This window comes from Neofelis nebulosa, chromosome 5 (genome assembly GCF_028018385.1).
Source record: "Neofelis nebulosa isolate mNeoNeb1 chromosome 5, mNeoNeb1.pri, whole genome shotgun sequence".
In the NCBI taxonomy this organism is placed as follows: Eukaryota; Metazoa; Chordata; class Mammalia; order Carnivora; family Felidae; genus Neofelis; species Neofelis nebulosa.
Window position 1 is genome coordinate 21924101 of NC_080786.1, and position 17649 is coordinate 21941749.

The 17649-nt window shown below is 38.3% G+C and overlaps 1 long non-coding RNA gene across 1 annotated transcript in view; it reads right to left on the reverse strand.

The window, feature by feature from the left end:
• LOC131511760 (uncharacterized) overlaps positions 1–17132 on the reverse strand; it is a 42078-nt gene extending 24946 nt beyond the window's left edge. The window contains exons 1-3 of the long non-coding RNA XR_009261720.1: positions 16934–17132; positions 7643–7774; positions 7222–7340 (exon numbers count right to left, since the gene is read on the reverse strand). This is a non-coding gene — a long non-coding RNA (uncharacterized LOC131511760). The remainder of the gene's footprint in view (positions 1–7221; positions 7341–7642; positions 7775–16933) is intronic.
• Positions 17133–17649: the final 517 nt, after the last annotated feature.

Sequence of the window (17649 nt, forward strand, 5' to 3'; positions counted from 1 at the left end):
ATAAATGCAGACTCTTGTGTCTGATTCTGCATTTCTATGTCCTTTTATATAAAAGAGCCCTAACTAGATGAACATAAGGGAAGGAAGCAAAAATAATATAAAAACAGAGAGGGAGACAAACCATAAGAGATTCGAATACAGAGAACAAACTGAGAGTTGATGGAGGGATGTTAGGTGGGGGGATGGGCTAAATGGGTGAAGGGCATTAAGGAGTGCACTTGCTGGGATGAGCACTGGGTGTTATATGTAAGAGATGAACCACTAAATTCTATTCCTGAAATCATTATTATACTATATGTTAACTAACCTGGATTTAAATTTAAAAAAAAAATAGAAAGAAAGCTTTAAAAACAAGCTTCCAGGGAAACTGGGAAATCTTTAACTTCTTGGAAGTGACTTTAAAGAGAAGCCCCTTTCTCTTTTCTGATAGCTGAAAAATACCTATGATGACTGGAATCAGAGCATCTATCCTGGATCTCAAGGAAGAAACCTTGTGTTAGGAGTGGCAAAACAACAAGGTAGAAGGAAGGATTGGCAAACTCCCATTCCAGATTTGGCCTGCTCACTTCCATAGTCATTGTTTTTCTTTTTTTAGTTTTGGAAAGAAAAATAAAATCTTTCTTAAGGAAAAAAAAAAAGCGCTAAACTGCAAAAGAGCTTCAAGGTCAAATCCTGCAACGCCTGGACCTACCCTCATAATGTGTAACAGAAAGCTTATTAGCCTATTTCCACACTTCCTCAGATAGAGTCACCTACAGCATCAAATGAAATCTTTCTCACTGCAAAAAAGCAAGCCTTCCAAGAAAAAAGAAAAGATACAGATATGAGAGCATCGAACCAAGCAAAATTAAGAAATCTTTAAAAATCCTCCATTATTCTTTTTCATAAATCAGTTATGTTCCATATCTATGTCAATTTCATCATTTCATCCATATAGTCAAAGCATGCAATGATTTTATCTCACTTAAGATCTCACTTAAGTAAGGAAGATATTAATCTTACTTTAGATTCAATCCTTTTGGAATATACCCACTACCTGAGAGGAAAGGTTGGCAAAATGTTACCTTGATAAAGGCACAAAATTATGCCTATGCACACATAAATATAAATAAATATAAATATAAATATAAATATAAATATAAATATAAATATTTTCTTTGATTTTTCAATTTTGGAAAGGTCACAGTTAAGAAAGGCTCTCATCCAGAATCTTTCCTTCAAAAGAGTCCAATTCATTTCTGGGAAGGATTTCTGAAGTCTATAGTGACCTTCATTTAATGACCACCCTAAAATTTCATCTTAAATGCCTGGTCAATTTTTGGAGTGGCCCTAAAATCTCCAACTGGCCCAGCGAATCCCAAAGGTTGATATCTATCAACAAACACTTGTGTAACGTCTACTGAGCATTTTGTTCCGGGCACCATGAAGCTACCTAAAAGCCCATCTTGATTTCACGGTAATTGACATAGCAAGTGAAATGACTGTGAGCTTTTAGGAGCCATATGAAATGTGCTAAGATGTCACTGAATCAGTAGATGATATACCTACTTCACTGACTCCTGGGGTTGGGGGTTACACATAGCGTTGCATCCTGCTTGATAAAAAGACTGCAACTTATTGACTACAACCAGCAAAAGACCCTTAATAAGCCCAATAAGTTTGGTCTTTACTTACACTCGATCACAATTTAAAAAAAAAACATTAAAAAGTTTTCTTGAAAGGTTATATACCCCAGTATTTGACAATTGAGGGTATTAGTCTTGAATTTTGTCGTAAAACCATTTTTTCCCAAGAAACCTGCTGCACAAGTATATTGGAAATGCATAGTATTCTAGCTCCACCAAGTGACACTTTTGTACCATTGCTATGTTGCTGCTACTCCTCTGTTAACCTCTGAGGGGAAGCTAATGAAAGAATGTGTTCTACGTATAACCTGTTCATCCAGCTGGTCAAACTTGAAGGGATTTTGCTCTACCCCCTCACAGTTCCAAAAAAACGCTTACATTTCTATTTCTAAGATTCCATCCTCCACTCTGCCCTCCTAAAATATACCAGTTCGAAATAGAAAATCATACAATAGGATTTTTTGAAATTCATTATTTTACATTCCATTCTGAGTTTATGATGACAGTTGTTGAAGAAAATTGGATGAAAGTTTCTTATTCTCCCCAAATATTTGTGTTTTACAAATTAAAATTTATATAATTCACAGTAGTTATGCTGGGGGTAGAGATGACTTAAAATAACAAAATAAAATAAAATAGTTAAAAGGCAAAAGTTGTGTACTTTGCCCCAATAATTCTTTAAATTAAAATTAAAAATAAAAATCTACCCAGCATATAAGAAAGCATCATGAACATTTTTTTAAATGTAATTTTGAAGAGTAAGGGTTTCTCTGGCTAAAATTCCTGTTTATAAACTACAGAATAATGGGGGAGACCTTTTTTCATCAAATAGAAGGATATATTGTATTTCCAATAATAAAAGTTACACACGATTATTCAAAATAAATAATTCATGATATGGAAAAATATTTTTAAAAGAAACAAAAAAAAATTAGAAACCATTCATAATTCCTCTACTCAAATGTAACCAAAATGACATTCTAATGGACATCAGGCTATTTGCTATACATATATTCACACACATTTCTAGAAGGTACAAAAATAGTATCAATATAATACAAGTTACTTTCAAGTTTTCTTTTTTCTTTTTTTTTTTTTGATTTTTTTTTAACGTTTATTTATTTTTGAGACAGGGAGAGACAGAGCATGAACGGGGGAGGGTCAGAGAGAGAGGGAGACACAGAATCCAAAACAGGCTCCAGGCTCTGAGCTGCCAGCACAGAGCCCCACACAGGGCTCGAACTCACGGACCGCGAGATCATGACCTGAGCCGACGTCGGATGCTTAACTGACTCAGCCACCCAGGCGCCCCAAATTTTCTTTTTCCTTAATGGAGGTTATAATGTATAATATCATCTGATATAGATGCATAGTGTTCCAAAATATGAATACATTATCTTTTTTATAGCCAATGTCCACTTGTTAAACATTTTTGTTGCTGCCAATATTTCCTCTATAATAGACAACTATAAATATACAATTTTGCAAGCCATAGCTATATTAATATCAGATCATCGTATAGCAAAAAAGCATTATTAGAAAAAATAATTAAGTTAAACTTCATAATTAAAGGGGTCATTTCACCAGGGGTGCCTGAGTAGCTCAGTCAAACATCCATGCCAATAGCACAGAGCCTGCTTGGGATTCTCTCTCTCCCTCTCTCTCTGCCCCTCCCACTCTCTTGCACATGTGCTCATTGCTTCTCTCTCTCAAAAATAAACAAATAAAACTTTAAAAAATAAAAATTAAATTAAAAGTACAAGGGTCACTTCACCAAAATGACATAAAGATTTTAAACATGTACACATCTAAAGTATAGCTTTCAATTTAAAAGCAAAAATCAACAGAACTAAAATATGTTGACATTATATAAAGACTTTATATAAAGAATTTTACATTATATATAATATGCATTGTATATGGAATTTTTATACACTTTGGTTATTGTTATATTATATTCTTATGTATTTACCAAAACATGGTAAGATTATAGAAAATCTGAACAGCATAATTAATAAGCATGTTTAGAAGAACTTATCAAGCATACTGAACCCAGCAATGAAAAAATACCTACCCTTTTCAAGAACATGAAAATGTATATAAAAGTGGAGCACCTGTTACTCATAAAGCAAAATTCAACAATTTTTAAATCATTGTTTTCATATGGACCATAATGCAATTTTAAAATGACATTACAAAGATAATTTTTTAAATGTTAAATGTTTTAAATGTTTAAATATTTTAAATTTAAATGAAATTAAGAAATTTTCCAAATAATTCAGACTAGAAGAAAGCATGAAATAAAAATTAGAGAGAACACAGAACTGAGTTATAAGGAAAATAATACTGATGAAAATTGTATTATTTAGTTTGTTAAAAAAAAGAAGAAAAGCTTAAAATTAATTCATCGAGATTTCAACTTAAGATGTTAGAAAAGGAACAAAATTATAAAAGTAAAAGAAGGTAGATATAAAATAATAAAATAGGAATAAAAATTAATTTAATAGGGTAAAAAAAATTAGAGAAAGAAGATCAATTAACTAAAAATTGGCTCTAGGAAAATATTAATAAAATTGACAAACTGCTTGCAAGATTGATAAAGAATAAAAGAAGCCTTCCCCAAAAATGTTAAGATGAAAAAGTAGATATCATTACAGATGCATCATTATAGAGATTAAAAAGAGACTACTATGAATTAACTTTCTCCCCAAAACTGCAAACATTTAGATGAAGTGCATAAATTCTATATATACATACACATTTATGTATAGGTGTACATATACATACATGTACATACATATATACACACACCCACATATATAGAAAACTTTGCCCAAACTAAATCAAAAGAAAAACTTTTAAAAACTAGTAAATTCATTAATTAAAGAAAGGGAGGTAACAATGCACAATATTTACACACACACACACACACACACACACACAAGCAGGCCTGTATATTGTATTTCTTGGTCCAATCTTATATAAATGCTTACAGAGACTGGAAAAACAAGGTATAATCCCTACTCGTTTTATGAGGCTAGTACAACTTTAATGCCAAAGGCAGTGTAGAAGAAAGGGCAATATCACTAGTGAATTTAGATAAAAATATGCTAAAGAAAACACTGGCAACCTGAATCTGGTAATTAATTTAAAAGATAATACCACATGACCAGGCTGTGCTTCTTCCCAAGAATATAGGTTGGTTTCTGATTAGAAAACCTATTAATACCGTTCTCTATATTAACATTTAAGGAGGAAAAATCATATGATTATTTCAATAGAATCAAGAAAAAAAAAACATTTCATTCATACTTTGATTCTCTCAACAAATATACGCATTAGTGCTTACTATGTTCCAGGCATTTTTCCAGGTACTGAGAAAAATCCCTATCTCCATGAAGTTTGTTTTTCACTGAAAAAATGAATGAACAAACAAACAAACAAACAAACAAACAAGATATAGGACAGCAGATGGTGTTACCAGCTATGGAGAAAAATTAAGCAAGGGAGGGCACTGTGGGAAGCTCCAAAGAGGTCAGAGGTTGAAATTTTATATAAGATTGTTGGTTAAGGCCCCATTGAGAAGGTGACATCTAAGAAGACCTGAAGGAGGTGAGGAACATATGGAAATATAAAAATTCTGACAGAAAGCACAGCCAGTACAATGGTTTTGGCCAAGAGGGTACCTGGACAATTTAAAGAACTATGTGTCTAGAGCAGAGTGAAGGAGGGACATTTGAAGGAGTTGGTATCCGGTGATAGGGCATGTATCAGAGAGTAGGAAATGAGGCTGCATAGGGCTTTGTCAGGAAAGCCTTTGGCTCTTACTGCCAGGGAGACAGGATGCCATTAAAGGAGGGAAAGAAGAAAGAAAGAAAGAAAGAAAGAAAGAAAGAAAGAAAGAAAGAAAGAAAGAAAGAAAGAAAGAAAGAAGGAAGGAAGGAAGGAAGGAAGGAAGGAAGGAAGGAAGGAAGGAAGAAAGAAAGAAGAAAAGAAAAGAAAAGAAAAGAAAAAAGAAAGAAAGAAAGAAAGAAAGAAAGAAAGAAAGAAAGAAAGAAAGAAAGAAAGAAAGAAAGAAAGAAATGGGACAAGATGTGATTACATGTTAACAGGATCACTCTGACAACTGTAGCAAAATAGATTGTAGGAGGAAAGGATGTGTGCAGAGTGACTAGTTCAGATCCAGGCAAGAGATGACAGTGACTTGGTAACACTGAGGGAATGAGAAGTCACTGAATTCTGAAGATATTTTGAATGTAGAGACAACGTTCTTTGCCGGCAGATCGGATATGGAGTCTGAGAAAAAGAGGATCCAAAGGTGATTCCAAAAGTGTGACCTGTACAACTAAGAAAATTCAGCATTCGTTTATGATTTAATACTTTAAATTTTTAAAAAAGAAAAATCATCCTTTTACCAAACTACAAAAATAAAATGTCACTGCGTTAAAAAAGAAAGCAAACCTTAGGGCAATCACAGATGGGGGATGAATAGAAAACAAAAGAAACCTCTCCACCTGACTAGAGAATTGCATGCATTCAACCTCCTAAACCAAGTAGAGGCAGGAAGAGCTATCAAGACACTTACATTCAGGTGACTGAGATCTTCAAGTTCTAGTGAATGACAACTGGGACCACATTTTCTGAACGCTCCCTTATGGCTGTCCTACATCAGTCCCCTAGCCCCCACTGAGAAGTGGTTGGCCTCCAAACATTTTTAAGCCCCTTTTTTTGGTAACTCGGGTTACATTATTCTCTAACAACGTTAGAGACAGTGTATTACAGCTCACAGAAGTCCACTTAACCCATACCATAGATGAGTTGTATTGTTATTAATAGGCCCACAGAATCTAATCATCATTGACAGTATTGTGCCTCAGGGAAAACCGAAGCCAACTTCCACCCCGAACACCACAGAGCTTTTTCCTCTTAATGTAGCTGTAGGAAAGGGAAGGTAAATTTCCCCCTGCCTGCTATCCAAAGCAGGGTAAGACTGGGGTAAACTGGGGTAAGACTCCCATTGGCCTATAAGCACCAGAAAGAAAAATTTAGGAAATAAAAAACACTCCACAGTCCTAGACCACCCCAACCCCCTACCCTAACAAAATCCACCTAGTCTCAGACATAACCAGAGACAGCAAGGAAGAGCCCTGATGATACCCAGAAACCACAGAGATCAGAACTTTTGATCCATTCCCAGCATGCTTTGTGAAGAGGGCTTAGGGCAGCCGGGCCTAGAAATGGGTCCTTCGGTCAAGATTCCAGCCTAAGATAAATTTTTGAGTTCTATATTCAATCAAGAGCTGTCTGAACTGTATCAAATAAATATTATCAATAGGAGGTTAGGGGGTAATAAGACACTCCCTTCCCTGAGGCAGAAGAAACCAGGAACACATTATTGGGCCAGAGAGGCCCATTGGCCTGTCATTCATAGCACAGGATTGTGGGTAAATGGACTTCCTGTAGATGCTCTACAACACCCTTGGGAGACAAACGGGTGACAGGTACAGTTCCTCCCATTTTTCATGAAGAGGAAATGAAGCTCAGAAAGTGTAAGTGGCAGACTTCCAGAAAGCTTTTCAAAAAATATGAAACAAACCTTCCACAGTCAGCCACTTCTCTCTCTAGGTGAAAAGTCCTGCATCAAATGAGAGTATTTCCTCTTGAGACTTGCTGAAAAGACTTCTGGGATTTGTTGATGAAGCATTTCTCAGGTCTCTTGGGGGAAAAAAATGGTAATTTATAATTGTGACATTTTACAAATGTTTCAACCTTCTGCATAGCTAATTATGCTTCCTAGGGCTTTTCCTACATTTTTCTTGACTATTGGAATTAGTGATGAATTACTTGGCATATTTCTTCTGATTGCACTTGAAATTAAATCTTCTTATTTCTAGTGGGTTTTTCTCTCCTCTACTTCTTTTCTCATTATCTGGACTATTCAGAAAGAATATTGATATCTACTCTCATTTCTCACAAATACATGTTACATAATTTTTATGCGTATATGTCAGACTTACCAAATTCATCTTCCAGCTCCAGAAAAGACACTCTTGTAGTCTACTTTATGTTCAAATTATCTTTATGAATTGCATTTTATTATGTAAATCCATCTTTCCATACAAACAGGACTTCTCAGAAATCTCTTTGGGCTGAAAGATGTAATGGGTTTTGAAATACAGTTTTTAAAAAAAGATGATGGATACACAACATAGAGAAGATAAAGAGAAAAAGATGGACAGGATAGTAACAATAGATGCCTCTTACTCTTCAGTTATTTAAGCCATAAGAAATTCTTATTGTACTTTTATCTGGCATCTCCGTTGAAGTTCCTCTTTAAGGCATCCAGCCTACCAGCCTTCTTGGAACTTTTCCTTTTTCTAATGAAAAGAGTAATGTACACTTCAGAAAGCTTCATTTTTTAAAAATTCATTTCTGAAAATAGAAGATGACTTTTCTGACTTCACTTGAAGTCAAAATGTAAGGCCCTTAACACTCACCATCTCCCAGGATAACTAGAGAGAAAGAATAATTCAAAACAACACAAATGCCAGAGAAGAACAATAAGAAAGACTGACCATTTCCCCCTCTTCGAGATCTAGTTTCCTAACATCTCTGCTGTCATTTGGAATGTGTGAACCATGCTGGTTAGTAGATGAAAAAGCTCTAGGTGGTCGTCCAACCACAATGGTCAGCAAAAGGACAATGGATAAGGGAGAATAAGCCAGACCAAGAAACAAAGAAAAAGACTAAGGACAAAATAGGCTTCTTTCTTTCCATTCATCACAAGGGCCTTTGCCTCTCAGTCCCCCCATGACATGCAATTTCCCTCCGAAACCTGAAAACGAGATCTAAGAATAAAAAGTGCATTTTAGCCTGGAGTCATTCCACCATCAACCAGAGGAACAGTCCCCCACAGAAGCAAGGGCAGTGGCCAGGAGGAAGAGAACAGCTGCTTGGCTCTCCTGTAGGGAGGGGACCAGCTGCTGTCACAGACACTTCCAAGAGAAGTAGCAGCCACTGCCTGAGAAGGGGTGACCCCAAACAGAGCTAGAGAGAGGTTCTACCATACACCAATGACTGGGAAGAAAAAAGTTTAAGTCATCCATGCTTTCTGTCTGCAAGGTTATTATTTCAATATATAATCCAGATTTTTTATTCCCTCAGCTTCTCTACCACCATTTTCTTTTTCACATAATAGTGTTACATAAGAATATATAACAATGAAATTATATCCTATTATATGAAATGTATATAAATATATAGTATTTGCTTTTCTATAATATATATTCATTCACTCAACAAACACATAGGAATAAATGTAATGAATGGAGCACAGTCGGCCCTTCCCCCAGTCTCACTTTAATTCTTTACTAGTGTTTGAGCTAAATAATGCTTACAGAAACTGTTTGAAATCAAAAACTTCCAGGGATATAACCATGTCAAGGAATATTTATTTATGTGATGAGATGGACACAGTGGATTGCTAAATTGGAAACGCTAACAGTTTATCACTGGCTGCAAAGGAGTACATCACGGGTATGTTACTATTTTAGTTACAATTATGTATTCATTTCTTCCTTCATCAGTTATTGGCTATCTACCATATACCAATCACCTCAAAAAGATCCTTTGGCCTGTAACAGTTTACATTCTAGAAGGTGCGGGAAGCAAGGGGGGTGGGAGAGAGGGCAAGTAAGCCGGGCAATACACAACAGATGTAATAAAACAAGTATGTTCTGTAATATGTTTAAAAATCCTACGTTCTTGAAGAAATGCAGCCTGGAGCAGGCCCAGGGGAACTGGAAATAGTGGGTGTAAGGAAACGTGCGGGTGGGCTGCAGTTTTAAGTAGAGTTGTCAGGCTAGGCTATTTTGACAATGTGAGATCTGAGCAGAGACTGGAAGGAGAGGAGTATTCACAGAGACAGCCCCGCTTGGAAAAGAGCTAGAACAAAGGCCTGAAGGTAGAGTGTGCCTGCTGTGCACCAACAGCAGCAATGAGGTTAGTGTGGCTCAAGTAGAGGGAACGAGGAGGAAAAAAAGGAAGCCAGAGAGATACTAAAGGCAGGCAGGTGACGTGAGTCCTCGTAAGACACACAGTACAGTTGACTTTTGAACGCAGGTTCGAACCTCAGGATCCATTTATACAGAGTCTTTTCGATAAATATAATACAGTACTGTAAATATATTTTCCTTCTGATTTTCTTTTTTTTAGTTTATTTATTTGGAGAGAGAGAGAGAGAGAGCATGAGCAGGGAAGGAACAGAGAGAGAGAGGGAGAAAGAGAGGGGATCCTCACACGAAAGATCTCAGGATCTGTGAGATCATGACCTGAGCCAAAATCAAGATGCTTAACCGACTGAGTCACCCAGGCACACCACTTACGATTTTCTTAATAACGTTTTCTTTTCTCTAGCTTACTTTATTGTAAGAATAGAGTATATAATAAACAGAACATAAAAAATATATGTGAATCGACTATGTTATCGGTACGGCTTCCTCCAGGTCAAGAGCAAAGTTCTTGGGAATTCAGAAGTCATACACAAACTCTTGACTGTGTGGGGATGGGGGTAATCAACTGTATTATTTTCTCCATATGAATACTAGAAAAGCATAAGCCAAAAAGGTTGCTTTTTTTTTTGAGTGACAGGATTACAAATAATTTACATTTTCTTTGTGCTTTTTTTATGCCCAGTTTTATTGAGATATAACAGATACACATTACTGTATAAGTTTAAGGTACACAGCATAATGGTTTGTCTTACAGATATTGCGGAATGCTTATCACAGTAAGTTTAGTCAGCGTCCACCTTCTCAGATAAGGAAAAAGAAATTTCCTTGTGTTGAGAACGCTTAGGATCTACTCCCTTAACCCGACCCCATTCAGCAGCGTTAACTGTAGTCATCATGCTGTGCATTACACTGCTGGTAATGTATTTATCTTAAAACTGCAAGTTTGTACATTTTGCCCACCTTCCCACCACTGTGCTCTGCTGTGCACTGGTTTTACAGCTAGGAAAAAAAAAGTCATCATAGGAAACAATTTTAATAAGATCTTAGAAGAAATCCAGGCTATCTTAACCCCTCATTCTCTGCCACAGCTGTGAGGAAGGTACACCTACAGAATTCAGAGCTCCCCCTGGCTATGGGCGCACACCTTGCAAGCCACGGTCTCCCTCCTCGCAGCAAGGAAGATAAAAGAGAATCAACAGCCTCTAGCAGCCAGAAAATCAGAAACCCAGAGCACATCACGGCCTGCTGCCTGTTAGAGTCAGTCTCTCCAGTGGTTGCATCTGACAGAGCCAGGGCTTTGCCATCTAGACCTGGGAGTCTCACCTGCACAATTTCTGCCGGAGTCAGTCATATCCACGGACATCGACAGAACACCAGTGATACAATCTCTGTCGCTGTGGGTTCAAAACACAGGAGATTTTTGGCAAAAATCTCTAAAATCTATTGGCTAAGTCTACAATTACATAAGCCATAATAAGGGATATGGCAAAGGTAAACAGAGGTCTTCCCTATGTGGAAGGAAGGATGAGGAGGTCTTCCAGGAGGGGGAGGCCGGAGGTCAATTTTAAAGGATAAATGGGAAGGAGCCAGCAGGACGGATGGGCAGGTAACTGGTCAGAGAAGACGGTTTCCGTAAAAGCATAGAAGATACAGACACAGTGCTCCCCAGACATGAAATGTGAACATAATTACTGGACACCCTTGTTAAAATGCAAGTTCTGATTCAGCAGGGTGGGATGGGGCCTGGGATTCCACATTTCTAACAAGCTCTTAGCTTTGCTGGTAGAAAGACCACATTTACAGGACGAAGAACCACATTTTGAGTATCCAAGGGCTAGCAGTCCCTTTCCAAGCTTACAAGGACCGATGCCTGGCTCCACCCCCAGACACGCTGATACAATGGGTCTGGCATACAACCTGGGCATCTCCCCCTGGTGGTTCTAATGTGCAACAACATTGGGCATTCAGGGGCCAAAAGAGGGCTCAGCGCCAGTGGGGAATTAGAGGGAAATGTACCATGAGGTCAGCAGATGCCAATAATAAAGAACCGCCCCCCCCTCCCCGAACTTCCACACTAAGAAGTCTGGATACTTGTATACCTATAAGGAGAGAGAGATACAAGTGAATAGACGGATAGATACATAGAACAACCTAGGAGCCTGTTAAGTTCTCCCTTCTTGAATAGCTAATAGACATCTCAAAACTGCTATGTAAAAATCCAAACTCCTCATTTCCACCCCACCCCACCAGAAAAGGTCTGTTCCTCCATTAGTCTTTCCCATCTCGGCAAGTCTCAGCTCCACCCTCCCAGGTGATCTGGGGGCCATGTTTGAATCCCACAGCTCATGTCCAAAGTGGCAGCAAATCCTATCGATTCTACCGTCAACATAGATCAGAATTGTCTGGGATTTCTTCAAAATAGTATGTGAGGGGAAGAATTGAGGGGTTTATATAGGACAGATAACTGGTCCTAAGTTAACCACTTTTTTGAAGGTGGAGGGACTTACGAAATTGTCCTCTGAATTTTCCTATATATCCAAAGCTTTCCACCGTGAAACGTTTACATCTATATTTGCACTGCCTTCGTTACCACCCCGATGCCCTAAGCAACCACCAGTTCTTAGTGGATTATTGAAAATGCTCTTAGGCGCACCTGGGTGGCTCAGTCGGTTGAGCTTCTGACTTCAGCTCAGGTCACGATCTCACAGTTTGTGAGTTCGAGCCCCGCGTCAGGCTCTGTGCTGACAGCTCAGAGCCTGGAGGCTGCTTCAGATTCTGTGTCTCCCTGACTCTCTCTCTCTGCCCTCCCCCACTCACACTCTGTCTCTGTCTCTCAAGAATAAATAAACATTAAAAAAATTTTTTTTTAAGACAGAAAATGCTCCTTAATTGCCTCCAACCCCCTCTCTAATGGGCTTTCAGTCTTGCCCCTTTTCCATCTATTCTCAACAAAGCAGCAGAGGCATCCAGTTAGGTAAGTTCACATTACTCCTCCACTCAGCCTTCTCCAGTGGCTTCTCATCTCAAGTCACGGGAAAAACCAAAGACTTCACAACAGACCATAATTTGCTCCATCCCTGCTCCCATTTGTTCTTACCTCCTGGATCCTATTTCCTATTTATTTCTCCCTTCTAAATACATAAGTCTTCTCACTTTTCCTTTAAACCATGAGGCATATCCCCTCCTTACTTCCTTTGCAATGGCTGTTCCCTCTACCTGGAATGCTCTGCCGTCAGATGTCTGCAAGCCCTGTGCTTTCCTCCTTCAGGTCCTCACTCCTGCCATCTCCTTTGGGAGACTTCCCAGACTTCTCTATTTTGAATATGTTGCCTGGTAGATGACAGGTGCTCTGTAAATATTTGCTGATTGAATGTTTCCGTCAATCAACTGTGCCTGGCCATCTTGGATGAGACTTCTACTCCACATAAAGTACTTGCTACAGTGTACCACACTATTGATAAACAGTAGCTCTTTTTATAATACATATTCCCTACAGCAGAAGTCGACAGACTTTTTTCTCTAAGAGGCCAGCCTTTCCATAGGAGCCACCCAGTCTCTGTTACAGCTATTCAAATCTGTTAGAGTAGCGGGAAAGGAGCCATATACTGCAGATCCGCCAACGGGCACCGTTGTGTTCCAGTAAAACTTTAGGGATTTGGCTCACAGGCTGTAATGTGCCAGTCCTTGCCTTATAGCAGAGCCTCCCAGTTTACCCCATACTGAGGTATGTGTAAAAGAATTGCCTATCTCATGTCAAACAATGCAACCAAAAGCAGGAGCAGCAACCAAATCCCTCAAAATAGATGAAATAACTTTGAAACAATAAAAGACAGATGTAACCAATTCACTCAAGATGTATTAAGACATTTTGGCATAATTTAATAGCACTCTGTATTTCTTAGAAACAATGGTGCATCTGACATTGATAACTTTTGATGAAATATGGTAACTTCTTTTCTGCTTGAAATACCTGGAATAGTTTCTACTTCCTGCACCTTGACTAATATAATGCACATTTGTCCAACCTGCCGAGATGAATTTTCTCATATTCTATCTATAGCATTCTCCCGATCTATCAGTAAATTAACTAGACAGATAATTTGCTCTTTTGAAACAAGGTTAATTCCTAAGAGCTTTTTAATTGTTAATATAATAGTATAATTGTTTAAAATTATTTTAGTTTAATTGTTTAAAATTATTTCAGGATAGTGAGCAAATTCAGATTATCTGTTTTATGGGCTTTTTAAATATCAGGACTATTTGCCTATCTGTAATTTTCTTATTTTCCTCCAGGCTGACCAATCCTGGCTCAGTGATCTAAAATGAAGCTTCTGGGGCACCTGGGTGTCTCAGTTGGTTAAGCGTCTGACTTCGGCTCAGGTCACGATCTCACAGTTTGTGGGTTGTGTAGGGCTCTGTGCTGACAACTCAGAGCCTGGAACCTGCTTCAGATTCTCTCTCTGCCCCTCCCCCACTCATGCTCTGTATCTGTCTCTCTCTGTCAAAAAATAAATAAATGTTAAAAAAAAAATTTAAATGCAGCTTCTTCCAATATTACAAAAACTTTATCAATAAGGAAGCAGATTCATTTAGAGTATCAAAGTACGGCACATGCAGGAATATCTCTGATAAAATGGTCCATTCACAGCAACAGAGACTGAGAGGGAAAGGAGTCAGAACGCATAAGATTTGCACACTAAAGCAGAACAAGGGATGGGGAACTAACTGAAAACAGGCTTTCGCTTGCTTCAGAGAAGCAGCCAGATGGGAAAGGTGCAATGTCCAAAGGCAAAACGAAATAACTGCATCATTTCTGTCTTCCGGTGTATTAAATCTGTCTTCAGCTGGGACCAATCTACTGTTCAATCTGTCCACTGAGTTTGTAATGTCACTGACTGTATTTTTTATTTCTAAAAGTTCTATTTGGTTGCATTTGTTTCTTTTTTCCAATCTTCTTGGTCTTTTTCATGGCGTCTGCTTCTTTCTCATAGTTTTGACTCTGGTTACATCCTGAACTATTTTAAGCATGCTTATTTTATCTTTACTGTTCAGCAGTTCTCTTATCTGAGGTTCTTGACAGTATATTACTGCTGCTTATTGTGTATGCTGACTTGCAATGGTGGTATATTGTTTTCTTTTTATTCCTTTTTTTTTTTTTTTAGAATTTTTTAATGTTTATTTATATTTGAGCGAGAGCGAGAGAGCGCACGTGCGCAAGTGGTGGAGGGGCAGAGAGACAGGGAGACAGAATCTGAAGTAGGCTCTAGTTCTGAGCTATCAGCATAGAGCCTGACATGGGGCTCGAACTCGCGAGCCATGGGATCATGACCTGAGCCTAGGTCGGATGCTTAACTGACGGAGCCACCCAGGCGCCCCAAGTGGCATGTTGTTTTCTTACGCGCTTTGTAATTTTGTATTGTGAATTCTTCGGGATGCTTCAGGACGCTATGGGTGGGAATCGTGTACTATCTGGATTGAAGGTGTTCCTCCAGAGAAGCTTTACATTTTACTTTGCCAAATGCTCAGGGTTTTCACGTGCCCAGGCCATGTTCACGTATTCACTCAAGAGTTTCCAAAACCCTACAACTAGGAATATCTTAATCCCAACTCTGGGTGAAGATAGGGATGTAGTTATGAATTTTCATTAAAGACTTTTTCTATCTAAAATCCAAATGAAGACATACAAACGTCTTTCAGACACTATTCAGCAGCAGTGAGTGGGTAGACTGTTTTTCCAGGTGAATCTTCAAAGGTCCCAGCTGTCCACGGGGGGGGGGGGGGGGGGGGGGTCTCAAATGCAATTTTTAAACTCTTGAAACCCCAAGACATTATCTTCTATTCTTGTGTAGGCACTAAGACAGAAACAAGACTTCCATCGCTCTCTCCTGATCCCACTCCCCAGCCTGCCAAAGCACCATTCAGTGAGATTTGGCTCTGGTTTTCAATTTGTACTTCATTTTCTGCCCACTGGGGATTTCCTCACATGCTTTCTCACTCGGCTACGTATTTAAAAATGACATTGTTTTCTATTTTACCTAGCATGGGCGAGTGTTTTATAGCAGGAAGCTTTCTGGATAACCTGGTTTGTCATGTTGCCGGAAATAGAAGTAGCAAATGGCAGCATGATACCATCAAGATCCGTGGGATACATTAAAACTAAGCATCTCAAACCCGAAGAAAAGCCATTACAATTTTTCAGAGATTGATAAAGTCATGCAACACTAAAGGCAGAATTTTACAAAGTGTCGTGAAATGTGGTAATAAATATTTAGAAGCTTCTTTTGAGGCTTCTCATTTTAAAGCAAAGGTAAAAGGCACAGCCACATCCGATGGGGAAACAGGGGTTCTTTCCGACACAGTTGAAATGACTGAAACATAACAAAACAAAACAAAAAGCATGTGATGAAACCTAAAATGTGTATCTCTGTCAGCAAATAGTGTTGAATGATATATGGAAAGCATTATAGGAGAGTGAAGAAACAAATGTTAGAACAAATTACGTAGTGTTGAAGGTTTGCTACATATTTCGATGAAACGCTGATGCTTCTAATATCTTCTCAGCTATGGTATTTTCTGGATCCTGTTTCCAATAATAAAACACGCGAAGTGCACTTTTCTAGTGTGAGCTACTAAAAATGGACCAGATGATAGTTTCCCTCAATAATAAATAACTTCTTTTAGAAAAATTATGATGTTTCGAATGTTTCAGGCAACTATTTGAATTGGGATTTTTTAAATTCTCCAAAAAAAAAGTATAAAACCCTGCACGTGAAATGCATTCCCTCTATCTTTCACAGGCAAGCTGCTGCAGCAAAGAGGGTGAAGCTATAAGAGAGCAAAGTGCAGGATATTTCATGGGGAGGTTGGCTTTATAAAAACTAGACATTTGAAAATATAGGGGACTCTTTGCACTCCTTCATGGAGAGTAATTTTCTTAGATCAGAGTCCCTGGAGAGAAGATTGTGAGAAGAATAACATATAGAAATTTTTACTGGAGAGTGCCCTCAAGATCAACTATAGGGGAGGCGCCTGGGTGGCTCAGTCAGTTAAGCATCTGACTTGGGCTCAGGTCGTGATCTCACGGGTTCGTGAGTCTGAGCCCTGCGTTGGGCTCTGTGCTGACAGCCCAGAGCCTGGAGCCTGTTTCGGATTCTGTCTCTCCCTCTCTCTCTGCCCTTCCCCCACTCGTGCACACTTCTCTTTCTCTCAAAAATAAAAATAAACAAAAAAAAAAAATCAACTATGGGTAAGTGCAGAAGGCAATATTGAGCAGAGGGAGAAATTAAATTTAGTTACCAGCAAGCCAGCCGAGCCTTTATATCCAGCTTGGACCAGTCTTTTGATGAGAGCTGCCCCCTGGGAGGGGGTGTGACCTTGGGTGAGGCGTCCTTCCACTGAATGAAATACCTAGAGAATGACTTCTCAGTCACCAACACAGTGGAAAGGGCTGTGAACTGCACATCACAGCATCCAGTGAAGCAATCACACAGAGAACTGCAGGTCTAGACTGGCAAAATCCTTAAAAGAGTTGGCTGACTTAAACATGAGTTCTTTATTTTCCTCTAACAACAACAAAATCAAGTGATTCCAACGTGCTGACTTTTGCTACGGGGGCAGTTGGGGGACATAAAAATTCAACATACCACAAAACATTCGCTCTAACAATAAGTGAGAAAATAAATTACTTCTTTAAAGACATTTATGCAATGGAGAGAGCATTTTGAAAGCAGAAGTTTGAAAGTGTTTCCATTATTGCATACTATTGTTTCCAAAACTTTTATGGCCTATAAAAACTCTAATACAGCACACTTAAAGAAACCTGGAAAATTGTTTCAACTTGTTAAAATTTTTCCAGTGCGTGTAAAACCTACATGTTAATTTTTTTCTTAATTATAAGCCTTCAATAGATAATTTTGTCTTAATAAAAATATTTATGTATTTTTTTAACCAAAAACTAAGTTCTTTGTTTTGTCTTGAGGCATTTCCAACCTGACTGAGAAAACAAGACATGC